Source organism: Salarias fasciatus, chromosome 13, assembly GCF_902148845.1.
Source record: "Salarias fasciatus chromosome 13, fSalaFa1.1, whole genome shotgun sequence".
Lineage (NCBI taxonomy): Eukaryota > Metazoa > Chordata > Actinopteri > Blenniiformes > Blenniidae > Salarias > Salarias fasciatus.
Genome location: NC_043757.1, coordinates 17,046,391 through 17,058,409, shown reverse-complemented (window position 1 = coordinate 17,058,409; position 12,019 = coordinate 17,046,391). Strand labels below are relative to the sequence as shown.

Sequence of the window (12,019 nt, the reverse complement as noted above, 5' to 3'; positions counted from 1 at the left end):
CGGTCCGCAGTGTGTGTTTCATGTATTTAGTGTGTGTCCCCCCTTCATGCTTCCATATGAGCGCTCAAGCCAGAGACCAGCGGCATACTTCCACTGCCTATTTTCAAATAGTCTCGAGTGCAATAGTGAAAACACGGCTTCGTTGCATTAATCAAAGTAGGCAAGTAGAGAAAGAAAGAATTTGACCCTGTTTGTATAAGAGGCCAGTTCACAAGTTCGGGCCTGGTGTCGTGTACTACATCCACTTTCCATCGATCCTGTAGTGTTTCAAGTCGGTTTGGTCATCTCATCAATGTGTGTCGAACGTCTTTAGACGGCTTTTTGTTTTTTGTAAGTCAAATTTATTTTTGCTAAAATTCCTCAGTAATGATTTGTTTCGGCTACAGGCAAAAGTTACAGTCATGTGCTTAAGATATTATTCTGTTTGGAAGCAACTGCTTGATCACGGTTGCACAGGAACATGAAAATATTGAATTTATTAATCGATAACACGGTGATTTCATTATGTATCCAATGTGAAGTCTCTCTATCTTTATTTAAATTTTTGTCTCTTGAAAAAAAAAAACTGCAGACCTATAAAGCCATGTTTATACAACTCGTCTTTTTCTCACACATGTGCAATAGTGTGAATGTCTCGCAAAATTAAGACCACATTTCTCATAAACCCCACAGCTTCCTGTCACAAAAAGGATGTTCCCACTTGCTCGTGTTGTTGCAACACGGAGGCCACCAGATGCAGCCAGTCATATGTGTGATATTCAAAGGCAGAGAAAACCCATTGATGATTTATTGATGAAAAGCTATGCTTTGGTCTTTCAAGCCTTTTGTGCCGACGCAAATTACATCGGTCAAACACTCTGAAATGAAGAAATAAATATTCCGTTTGATTGTACAGGTGGGAGTCCGGTGAAATATAACTGGAAAATATTCGTGCCTTAGAAGTTGTGGTGGAAATGAATCACTGCTTAAATGTAATTTTCGCACACGCTTGTCTACTTTGGTTCCATTGCAGTGATGAAGTAGGGCCTGATGTAGGACTTTGTCAGCTTGAATTTGAACTTCTGTTGTGACGGGCTCCGATTAAGGGTTCAGATAGGTTTGCCAGAGCGAGGCACCGTGCTGTTTTTGAGCAGGTGCAGATGGAGACGGGGGAACAAAGCCAAGCAAAAGGACTTTATTTTGAATTATATGCAGTGAAGGGGTCTCCCAGTAGTGTTTTTTTTTTCTTCCCAAGAACAGAGAAAAGCTGCAGGCTCATGGAGAATGATAAAAAGAAGCCTGAAGGCTTTTTTTTAAAAGGCTAGTTTGTCCCTTTGACATCTAATTTTAGATATTGAGTGTTTGTATTGTACAAATAAGTCAGAAGCATATGCAAAGATGAATTAAAAAAAAAAAATCCTTGAAGTGTAAATACACTTGAGTTACAGCTTTAAATCTGAGCAAAGACCCCTGGTCTCAGTGGTGGAGGGAACCAGGGCTGCGAAGGATGTGTTTAAATCTGGTCTGGTAACAATTAGTCCAGATCCACTGTGTGTATGTATGTGTTCGTGTGTTAAGGCAGGTGGTGTTTAAAAGACCTTTAACAGTCTCGCTCCATCCTTTTCCACTCACCACTGTCTGACCTTTGACCCGGGCTTGTTAGAGCTATCAGTAATGGGGCCATACTGGGTTAACACGCACACACACACATTCAGCGGGGGGAACTACGTAGAGAAATTACTCCAGCCTCAGACAAGGTCATGGCCAGCGTCATTCCATGTCTCTCCGCAGGAGCATATCCCTCCATCAGACGCCGCTTCCTCCATGTTCACCTCCTCTTTTCTCACTTCTCTCTTTCCTCCAGCTTCTTTTTTTTTTCTCCTCTGCAGCTTCACACCATCTTCTGATTTTCTCTCTGTTGTTTACTGTTAGCTTAGCTCTGTATATTGTGAAGTCATGTGAAAGTCCGGTGTTTGTTTGACACTTCAGAGAATGAGACAGTCAATCCGTTCGACCTCCGGACCCCAAAAGCCTCATTCATATATTCAAGCCTCGAAGAATAAACACCACTCGTTTTAGAAAATTCCTGCACTATGTCATAAGGCCGGCTGATCAATATTTGAGAACACGGACAGGGAGGGAAATCTTCCCAAAACATAGAAACGGGGGAGTCAAACACAGGATGTTATCACTTACGAGAGCTGCGGCTGCTGGTGGGAGGGTACCGGAGATTTTTCCGCAAATGTTTTCTTTGATTTTAATGAGATAGGAAACATCGAGCATAAATCAAACATACACATTACTTCAGCAAAAGACAGAGGCTGCGTATATTTACAGTTGTATCCAGTGGCACGAAGAGAGCCGCGTAGATTAAAGCCGGCGGTGACCTGTCCACGGCCTGACCTGCACCGTCAGCTGGGACTGGCTCATGGGCAGAGAGGGAAGTCGTACTCACAACATGTTTTTTGCAAAATATTTGTTGTACAAGAGAAGAAAAAAGTTAGTTTTCTTGAGTAGGACGGTTGAATCACATCAAGTGATGGTTATTCTAAATAAATATTGTCTTTCTCATCATATCTGATGATAGGTCTTCCACTGCTACGTCTGCTATTTTCATAATCCACTCTTTTACCGTTAAGAGTGTTGTTAGAGGATACTTTTAAGACAGAAAATCACACCTTATTTAAAATTTGTACCTTCAAAAGTGTGTATGCATTTGTCACTAAACCTTTGTGTGTAAAACATTTTTTTTGGATCCTTTATTCAGCAGTGCTGGAGAAAGAAATGGTTTGTCAGCTTTACATATTCCCGATTTTCTTCATTTTTGGAATAAGACATTATCTGTAGAATAAAAGTAACCTGTCTCACAGTGGTCCAGTACCAGCTATCAGTGGGTTAACAGTCCCTCTGCTTGATAATGACAAAAAAAGGATGGAAACAACAACACCTCTGCAGTAAATGCTCGGCTCGCTGCCAGCTGGGCTCTTGGAGTCGCTCCACTCTTTCTATCGGGTGTCCGTCATCCTCATCGTGGTCCTACCTGACCGGGTGAAGGCAGGATACTTCATTCACTTCTACAGGCTGTTTTAGAGTCACAAGTTGACTTCAAACATGTTTTTGGACTGTTAGAGGAAAACTGAGTGACATGGGAAAAACGGGTGCATTTGCTCTTCCAGGCAAGCATGCTAACTATTATCCACTGTATGATTGCTGTTGGTATTTGTCTTTAATAATGCTTGTAAGCCCGGTAGATGAACCATTGAGATGAGAGTGGGAGAGCACAAGACGGATAAAAAAGGAGATTCTTTGCCAAAAAGCAACTTCTCATTTCACAGAATGTAGCATGAATGCAGACAGGAGTAAATCAGTGGATCTCATAACAGCTGCTGTGGCTTGATCTTACAAATAACTTTGCTCTTTTTAATGAACGGTAGCGGAGCAGAGCTCACCAGGCTGCAAGAGCCTTAAATTTTGGTCGAAGGCGTCACGCTAAAGAGCGTTGTGTTAATGTTCAATAAGTCAGAAATTGGCTCGGAGTTCAGGCAGATGGTTTGCAGCCTCGCATCATGATTAACCCTCTTTTCTCTCTCCCTCTCCCTCTCTCCGTCTCTTTCTGAGTCTGATCTCACACGCGCATAGTATCAGGTGACACGAATGTTTACAGTGTCTAATCAGTTGTTATGTTTAAGTAAACAGGGCTGAAAGTGAAGTGGACACTAATACCTGAGCCTCCCTCTTTGAACTGCGTCTGAGGCCAGTAGCAGCTCATTGAGCTGCAGAGCTGCACAGAAAGGAAAGAGTCATCGGAGGAAATTCTGATATTTATATAAGACTTTTCAAAGTTCTGGTAACTCAGGACGATGCGCATTTGTCTTTTTTTTTTCCCAGCATGCCTTATTTCCGAAAACGAAATCAATTTTCCAGTGATTACAGCAGTTAACAATAGAAAAATAATAATATGGTATTCAACAGGAAGTTCAGCATCAAACAAAGTTTGCTTCTCAGCATGAGATTATACATATAGTCTTTTATTTGTATGTAATCTTTGACTTTTATAGTGTGAACTTTCTCTCCTGATGCATAAACGGTTGTCGGTCCTGCTTCTCTTGGACTGGTGAAGCAGTTTTAATCACTGAGAGAGAGAGAAACATTTTATGTAGGTGGATTTTTGTCTATAGTTTTCAAGAACTGTATTTTTTGATGTGCTGCACACAGGAGGAATAATTTCCCTGATGTTTTATTTTCTGTCTGTGGAGTGGTGGATACGGCCACATAACACTGAGTGGGAATGGCAGTGACTGTTTACATTTTTGTGTAGGATCCCAGTTCAGTCAGAAAGACGGATAATGTGTTTTTACAGTCCTCCTACTCTCAACATTCACAGCGCTGAAAATATTGTGTTTATTTAAGGATGTACATCAAATGTGCATGCGTGCACACACCAGTGTTTTACCATTTCTTTGTCCCAGTTAAGAGAGTTTCAGCACACAAGACCCGTCGTCTGTGATGCAGTAATGGTGGTGTAGCTCATTTCCCTGACAGAAAGCATTATGGGCATTGTGAGTCAGTGAGGAGGACATAAGAGGAAGGCAGCAGATTAAAAATGTGTAAACATTGGGAGAATGCACCGAACTGGGAATTCACTGAACATCTGTGAATGGCTTGAACATGTTTGCATCAGAGCAAACTGGCACAGCTGTCTGCAGTCAAAGTGCCTCTGGTTATAGCTTTCTGCTTTTTACCCATTTGAAAACCAAACCATATTTTCTCGCAACAGAGGCAAACGTGCTCCGTCTATCCTATTAGTTCTGCTATGCGACTCTTCCAGGATCTTACCTAGCCTCTTCTTCATTTCACGTTTGAGCCTCTTCGGCGGGGAGGTGCTCTGTTTCTCCCTGTGTCTCATTGTCGGACTCCCTCTCGGTGAATATCCACACTGTGATGGATTCAATCTCCAGCGCTGCAGCTGCTTCAGGACCCAGTCCGTCTCCGGCTCATTGCTGAATATAGATTTATGAGCGTTTCTCCTGCCAAGTTTCTCACTGCAACACTACGGTGCGGCACGTTGCCGTGTCGGCAGGAGCATGAATCTAATCTGCTTTGATTTGTTGATATCCGTAATGATATTATTGGATGTGAGCGGCCATTGTGGATCTTGGACAGGCCGGGGATAAAACAAAGAATATTAAAGATTGTGAGTGTGTTTTTATACATCGAGCATTGTTTGCTTTGCCATGCTATTAAAAGGAGAGGAGCTTAAACTGTGATGTACTGTCCTGCCAACAAGTGAGACGAGTCAAAAGTGCAGTGTTTCAGTATAAATACGTTGGGTTTTGGAACAGCATCAAAAACGCAGGGTGATCTCAAACAGCAGCTCCAAACTGTGAGCTTTTCAACAGACATTTTTATGTCCTTCACTTTTCCACACAGTTAGGATGAAAAGAAATAACAATCCTCCCCTTCAAGAGGGAATATTTACTGTGTACTAATAGAATTTCAGTTTTTGTGTTGAAGTTTTATTTCCATCGGAGCAACATGTCTCCCTGACCATGTTGTTTTTTTAGCTTGCGGCTATTTTCAGTTCCTCTTTTGACTAAGTGAGAACTTATTTAGTGTTTTTCAAGCTTATTTGTGGTACCTGTTGACATTATTGAACCCACTGATGGCGATTCACTAGAACCAGACGTAGGATGAAGCTGCCAATACGAACAAATTGAAATATTGGCTGTTTATGAAATTCCACGTTTCAGTGGACGTCTGACACTGACCCACCTAGCAGTCTGAAGCAGCTCTCATGTTAAAAGGGAAAAAAAAAATCTGATATCACCAGGAGAATTGTTGAATTTGAAATGAACCATTAAATATGCACTGGCCCAGATATGTGATGAGTGAAAAACTTGCTGCTGTTTCAGCAAATGCTGCATGAAGAGAAAAATCTATTAATTTAAACAGGTCAATTATTGACACAGCTTGTAAGATACCCAGTAAAAATATGACTTTTTGTGTTTATTTTTCAGTCACATGTTTGACTTTACACATAGTATCAATAAAAACCAAACTAATTGTAAACAACCTTGTAAACACAGTGCTTCTATTCTTGTACAGACAGAAAAAAGTGTCAATGCAAAATTAACTCTGTAACACAATATTCAGACCACCAGAGCTTTTGAGGCCTTGTAAGGTGTTAAACAGACATGTATGACTGCATTTGAAATGTAAACCTTTTGCTTGATGTTGGTTGAATTCGTATTATAATTGCAGTGGTAATTGTCAAGTTAAAGATATCAGCAGTGATGCAAGTTCAGCGTAAAAACCTTTGATTGTTCTTTTTTTTTTCTTTACTCGTTCCACATGGCCTCCACTGATCCAGAAGTGTCTGTTTTTCCTTGATCGGAGGAATATTTAGTGTTTAAATCACGGGTGGACGTTACATGTAATTCCATGTGTTTGCAATATGCCCTGAGACAAGTGCCAGCAACCTGCAAACCAATGTCATTTTAATAGCCTGATGCATGGGAAATGTTTGAAAGCAGTCCTTCCTCTCCTATGATTGTTTGGCATGACATCCAACCTCCACATTTTTCCTCAGAACTCTAAAACATACGTTTTGTGTCAAATTTCAAACCATGGCACTGTTTTTTATACTGCCTTCAGACAGAGTGTACCAGGGGGATGGACCTGCAGCTGGAATGCTGCTACCTCTTGAGCGTGTGTGTGGGTGTGTGTGAGTGTGTGTGTGTGTGTGTGTACACCGTCTGCGTATGTGTCAGTTCCGTATGTGTCCAGATGATGTTATCCTGAGGCGAAACGGGCCTCCTTGATTACCAGCAAGACACTTATTTCCTTAATTTGACTTTTAGGTTGTCGTCATGAGCTTTTGCGTGTGTGTGTGTGTGTAAAACGTCACTAAAAATAAGGGCTAGTAAGAGACAAGCTAGCTTTAGCAGCTTTTTTGGGTTCTTGAGAGAGGACTTGACCGGGAGTTTAAGTGAATTGCACTAACGATTCTTCTTTCAACAACTTACGCTGGAATTTAACAGTCGTTAGCATTGCACGAATGTCTGCAGCGTTTATGCATGTGTGTGCGAAGCGCACTTTGCACACACTTTTTTCATAAACTGAGGGAACACGTCTGAAGTGCTAATTCTTTTATCTTCTATGCCAGACACTGGGGAGGCTGCGCGTTCTGGACGGGATCCATTACAATACAAAAAATGGCAAATAAAATCACTAATAACATAACGAGCGTGTTTGGATGGTGGGTGCAGGTCGGAGTAGCTGGCAAAATCAGAGTCACTAATTAGCCTCAAACACAGACGGTTGAACTGTCGGAGGATAGGGGAGGAAAGCGCCATAAAGAAAAGACCTGAAACCCGCAACACCACCGTGCAGCCCGGGGTTCATGCTATGATTGAATTTCCCTTCAATCATTTATCTGAAACTCCAACGTGAAGCTGTCCTTTCAGATAAAAATCAAGGATAACTGCGAAACGGAAAAAAGAGTTTTCAATGATTCTATGATCTTGATATTTGAAATAACTCAATATATTAAACACTGGGAAAGTAATCCTGCAATCCTGATGACGATGACAGAATGTGTTTGTATTTTACCGACTTGCAGTGAAATTCAGATTGCGAATCAGCAAAGTTACAGCGTCTGAGCTCAAACGACTTAAGTTTAACCCTGTCAACATTACAACCTTTTTCCTTGTTTCCCTCATTTTTATCTGATAAAGCAACTTCACATGGAATTTCAGATTAATGATTAATTCTAGATAAGATTGTGCTTTCTTTTCCCCTGAATAATTTCCGCAAATTTGAAACGCTGTGTTCTGTGGAAATGCAGGCCAGTGTTCATACTCTCAACTGTGAAAAATAACACATTGTATCAAAGCCACTCCCCATACATCACTGTAAACTTCATGAAAGGTTGCTTGCAAAAGAATCTGGCATGCTTCTCTTCTGGCCACTTGTGAATCCTCTTTAATTCTGCTCTTTTTCACTCGGAGCATATGGCTGGTTGGATTGTGTGGGACCTTGTCAGAGGCCATCTATCACTCCTCGGTGTCCTGCTGAGCTGGAGATTCACAGCACAGCTCTCAGTCCTCAAAATGAGAAAACAAGAGCACGAGTGCTCACAGTCGGATAAAGAGAGCAGGGATAGGAAAGGAAAAGGGGAAATAGAAAGACTGGATGATAAAAAAAACAAAAAACAGCAAAAGACTGAGGAAGAAAGCATGTGGTGAAAGAATCAACAAAAGATGATTTTTTTTTTCTTGGGGATCAAGAAAGTGTGTTTTCTGTTTCATTCTTTTTGCCAGTGCAGCTACGTTTGGCAGTTTAGCTCCATCGACTCGGCCAACACCTGTGGTGTAATGCTGTGCCTACAAGGCGGATTAAACCTGTAGGCGCAGGGTTCACTAGATATAAATGTTGGCCGTTCCAACACCCTCAGAGCACAAATAACGCCTTTGAAGCTGCTTTACAAAAACATTTTAATAAAAAGGGTGTTTCCAAAAATCCTATCACAAATCTCTTGAGTTCTGTTTTTCTCTTCACTTGTACAGATGGGCTACAAACCCCTGCATGTTTCAAAGGTTTCTCTGTGTGTTTCTTCTAAATACAGCTCAATTTACTTTTGCTGTCATGTTCCTAGGATTTCAGTGTATCAAAATGATTTTCTTTTCAAAATAATGCACTGATTTCAACTCTTGCTATGTCTTGTGAAACTGAAAACACTTCCCTTTCCTGCCAGAAACAACCGAAAGTGGAAAAAAACTTGATAATTGAGAAAACATGTCCCTCCATGTTGAGAGGTTGAGACAGAAACTGAAGCTTTACCTGCTCCAGAGGCGTCACCGCCGGCCGTCCCTGACCTCTGACCCCCAGATGAAACGAGAACATGCATGTGCCTCAGAGGGTTCTATGAAGAAGCTACTTCCTCATTATCCTGTGTGCAGGCCGGTGTCTAAAGAGCTCGAGGAGCGCCCGTCTGGTCCTGGTTAAAAGCAAATGAAAGAAGAAATGTAAAAAAAGGTCTGCATGAGCATGCAACTCGTCACTTCACAATGAACCTCACTATGCTTTTCTATGTTTTGTTGCGAAAGGATCACAAATATTTATTTGGTGAATTCAGATTGAAAATTCATGATGTGAAGATGGAGGCCAGATGGAGAGAAAGTGGCTGAGTCGTGGCTCAGAAGTGTGTCTGCCAAAACTCAAATGTAGGACAAGAACACTTTTCTACTGTTGCAACTACTTTGATGGATTTATGTTTTTTATTTAGACCGAAATTGCTTTTTTTGTTGTTGTTTTTTTTTTTTTTGTTTTTTTGTTGAACACAAATCCCCTCACAATACCTTCCTCATTGTTGGCACGTGTTGTTTTGCTCCAGATTTGTTTTGGTTTAATAAATCAGGAATAACGTGCTTTATTCTTTCTGACTTTTACACTGTGAGCAGATTGTTCAGCGAGTTGAATAAGGGTCTTCGCTTAAATTCCTGAATGAATATTCAACGTCATGCACAGCTGCAGAAGAGCCACAGCTGACTGATGTGTCGAAGAATGCAGGGGATGCTGTGCGTCCACCTGCGAGCATTATCTGCATGAATTGCGCTTATTGCTAAAACTGGCGTGCATCTGCAAATAAAACCCAAACCAGGGTCGGCGTCCTGTTTTCTTTCAGTGGAAACCCTACAGGTACCCTGCTACCTTCCAAAACAATGATTCACTGCAGACTTTGTCAAACAAACAGCCAATAACAAACAACTCTGGTATCTAAACAACATAATCCAGAGTTCCAGGAAACAGCTGAAATGCAGTCTTCATCTTCACATTAGAAATGGTGCTTTGAATTTTGTTCTTGTGGAATCCTTACTACTGAGCTGCTTTAGGTAGTAATGGATTGTAGTGTAGGCTTTTTGTTTATAGTTGTTTTTCATTTGAAAACTACTGAAGTGTGAGACATTCGATGGGTGATGTATTTTGGTCAGACAGAGCTTTGAATCTTTTAAGTCAGAATACACATTCGCTGTCGTAACCCGGACTTTTGTTTGTTTGTAAGTCTTATGAAATGTGCTGCGGACACATATGGAAGCCAGTTTAGACTTGGCTGTTAGGATGGTAACCTACTTTTACAGCAGACTAACAACAGATAGCGGCTTGGCTACAACTTAAGATCAGTCACCTCCAGAAAGTTTATTGGCTCATTAGAGAGGTAATGGAAGCTTAATGTTAGATGTGTGACCAAATTGTTTTCTTGCTCATTTGCCAAAGTCTCCCTTTGTTTCTGTTTTTGTTAATTGGCTTAAGTATCCAGTAATTGGTGCCTCGGGTTTTTATTTGGAGGTTTTATTAGATGCCAGCTGATGGATGGTTCAAACATGACACAGAAAATATGTAAACGGTTTTATAGGCTTTCATCACTTCAGCATTGCAACACATTTAAAACATATTTACTTCAGTTCGGTTCAATTTTATTTGTATCGTGCCAAATATAACACCATCATTTCTCAGCACTTCCATGGAGAAAAGCTCAGCAATTTCACAAGAGCGAGCTTCAGAGATGGTGGAAAAAAAAAAAAAAAAAAGTCCCTTTTAACAGGAAGAAACCTGCAGAACCAGACTCAGACGTGGCTTTCTGCTGTTCCGGTTGTGGTTACGGCATAGAAGGAGAGAAAAAGAGAGGACAGACAGACAGATTTTTGGGGGGGGGGGGGGGGGGGGGGGGGGGGGGGGGGTGTCAGGGTTAGGTTAAAGAAAATACATGGTGTTATATTATTGAGACTACTTCATGTCTCAGCCGTATTATACATGTGATCAAGACATAAAGAAAACAGAAAATGGAAGGAAAGTGGGACAAAACCTATAGCCTTGGATCTATGTTAAAAGCATTTCGCTTCATACTGCTGATTGCCCTCTAAGCCCTTTTACTCTTGAACTATTTGATTTTGAACGATCCCAGATCAGTGGGACAACTACGCTATTGAAAGAATTTTATGAGTCCATAAGTGTGTAATGAAATTTGCCTCGGTCAGAGGAGTGAATCACGGAAAGTAGTGGAATTGAATTTTTGGTGGTATTTTCCTCAGTCTTGCATTCCCTCAGGGAGTGTACAGGAGTGCTTGCAGTGGCCCAGGCAAGAAGAGGCCAAGTGAAATCTTTCCCTGAGGTTTTAAACTTTTTGCTGTGAATGGCAGGAGCCGACACCTCTAACCAGCAGCAGATGTCTGGCTGGATTTGGCTTGGCCAGGTCTTTCCCCTGGCAGAGGAGGAAACCCAGGGTCTGATTGAGCCAGAATGCCCCACTCGCAGCACTAATAGTCTGGCTCGACTTGATCTGCCCTCGTTCAAGTCCGCTGCCTTCAAAATCCTCCACTGTAGGTTGAGAGAAAAAAAAAAGTGGGAGCAGAGCTGAGCCAGGGAGAAATCCTGCATGCTCACACCAACTTGAAAGTGATGCTGCAGGTGATTCTCCTGTAATGTTGCACAGCTGGCATTGATCCCTTACTATGAAAGATTCTCACACACTGTATATATATATATATATATATACATACATGTATTCATTCAAAATGATCATTTACTGTATCCTTTCTGATCATTTCATTTTAGCTTTTTACCTTTATGTTACATCGAGCTTGAAATTAGTTGTAAATGTTGAAGAGAGAAGCTTCATACACACAGATCCACCTCATCAAGGTTTCTGAAAGCCAAGCATCGAACAGAGCTGTGGTTCGTGTGAACTGTTTCACCCCGACTGATCATTTGGGAGGCAGATATTAAGCGGTCATCTCAGTGTTTGTGAGCAGACACTGAAGTTCTGACAAGAATTTATGCAGAATTTATCTTTCCAACGTCGACCATCTTCCAAAAACGAGTCCAACATCTTGTTCTTAGTCTGTTTGAACCAGTTACCCTCCACTGACATGAAGTTTTAAAATCCATGTTTTGTGTGTGTGCGTGTGCGTGTGTGCATAAATTTGGATTTGGTTCATCAGAGCAGCAGTGGAAACATGGTGGGTCGACATGGCAGATTCCT

At 41.4% G+C, this 12,019-nt stretch overlaps 1 protein-coding gene across 1 annotated transcript in view; it reads left to right on the top strand.

The window, feature by feature from the left end:
- The window catches only part of hpse2 (heparanase 2), a 46,763-nt gene that overhangs the window by 4,169 nt on the left and 30,575 nt on the right, over window positions 1-12,019 (top strand). The window lies entirely within an intron of this gene.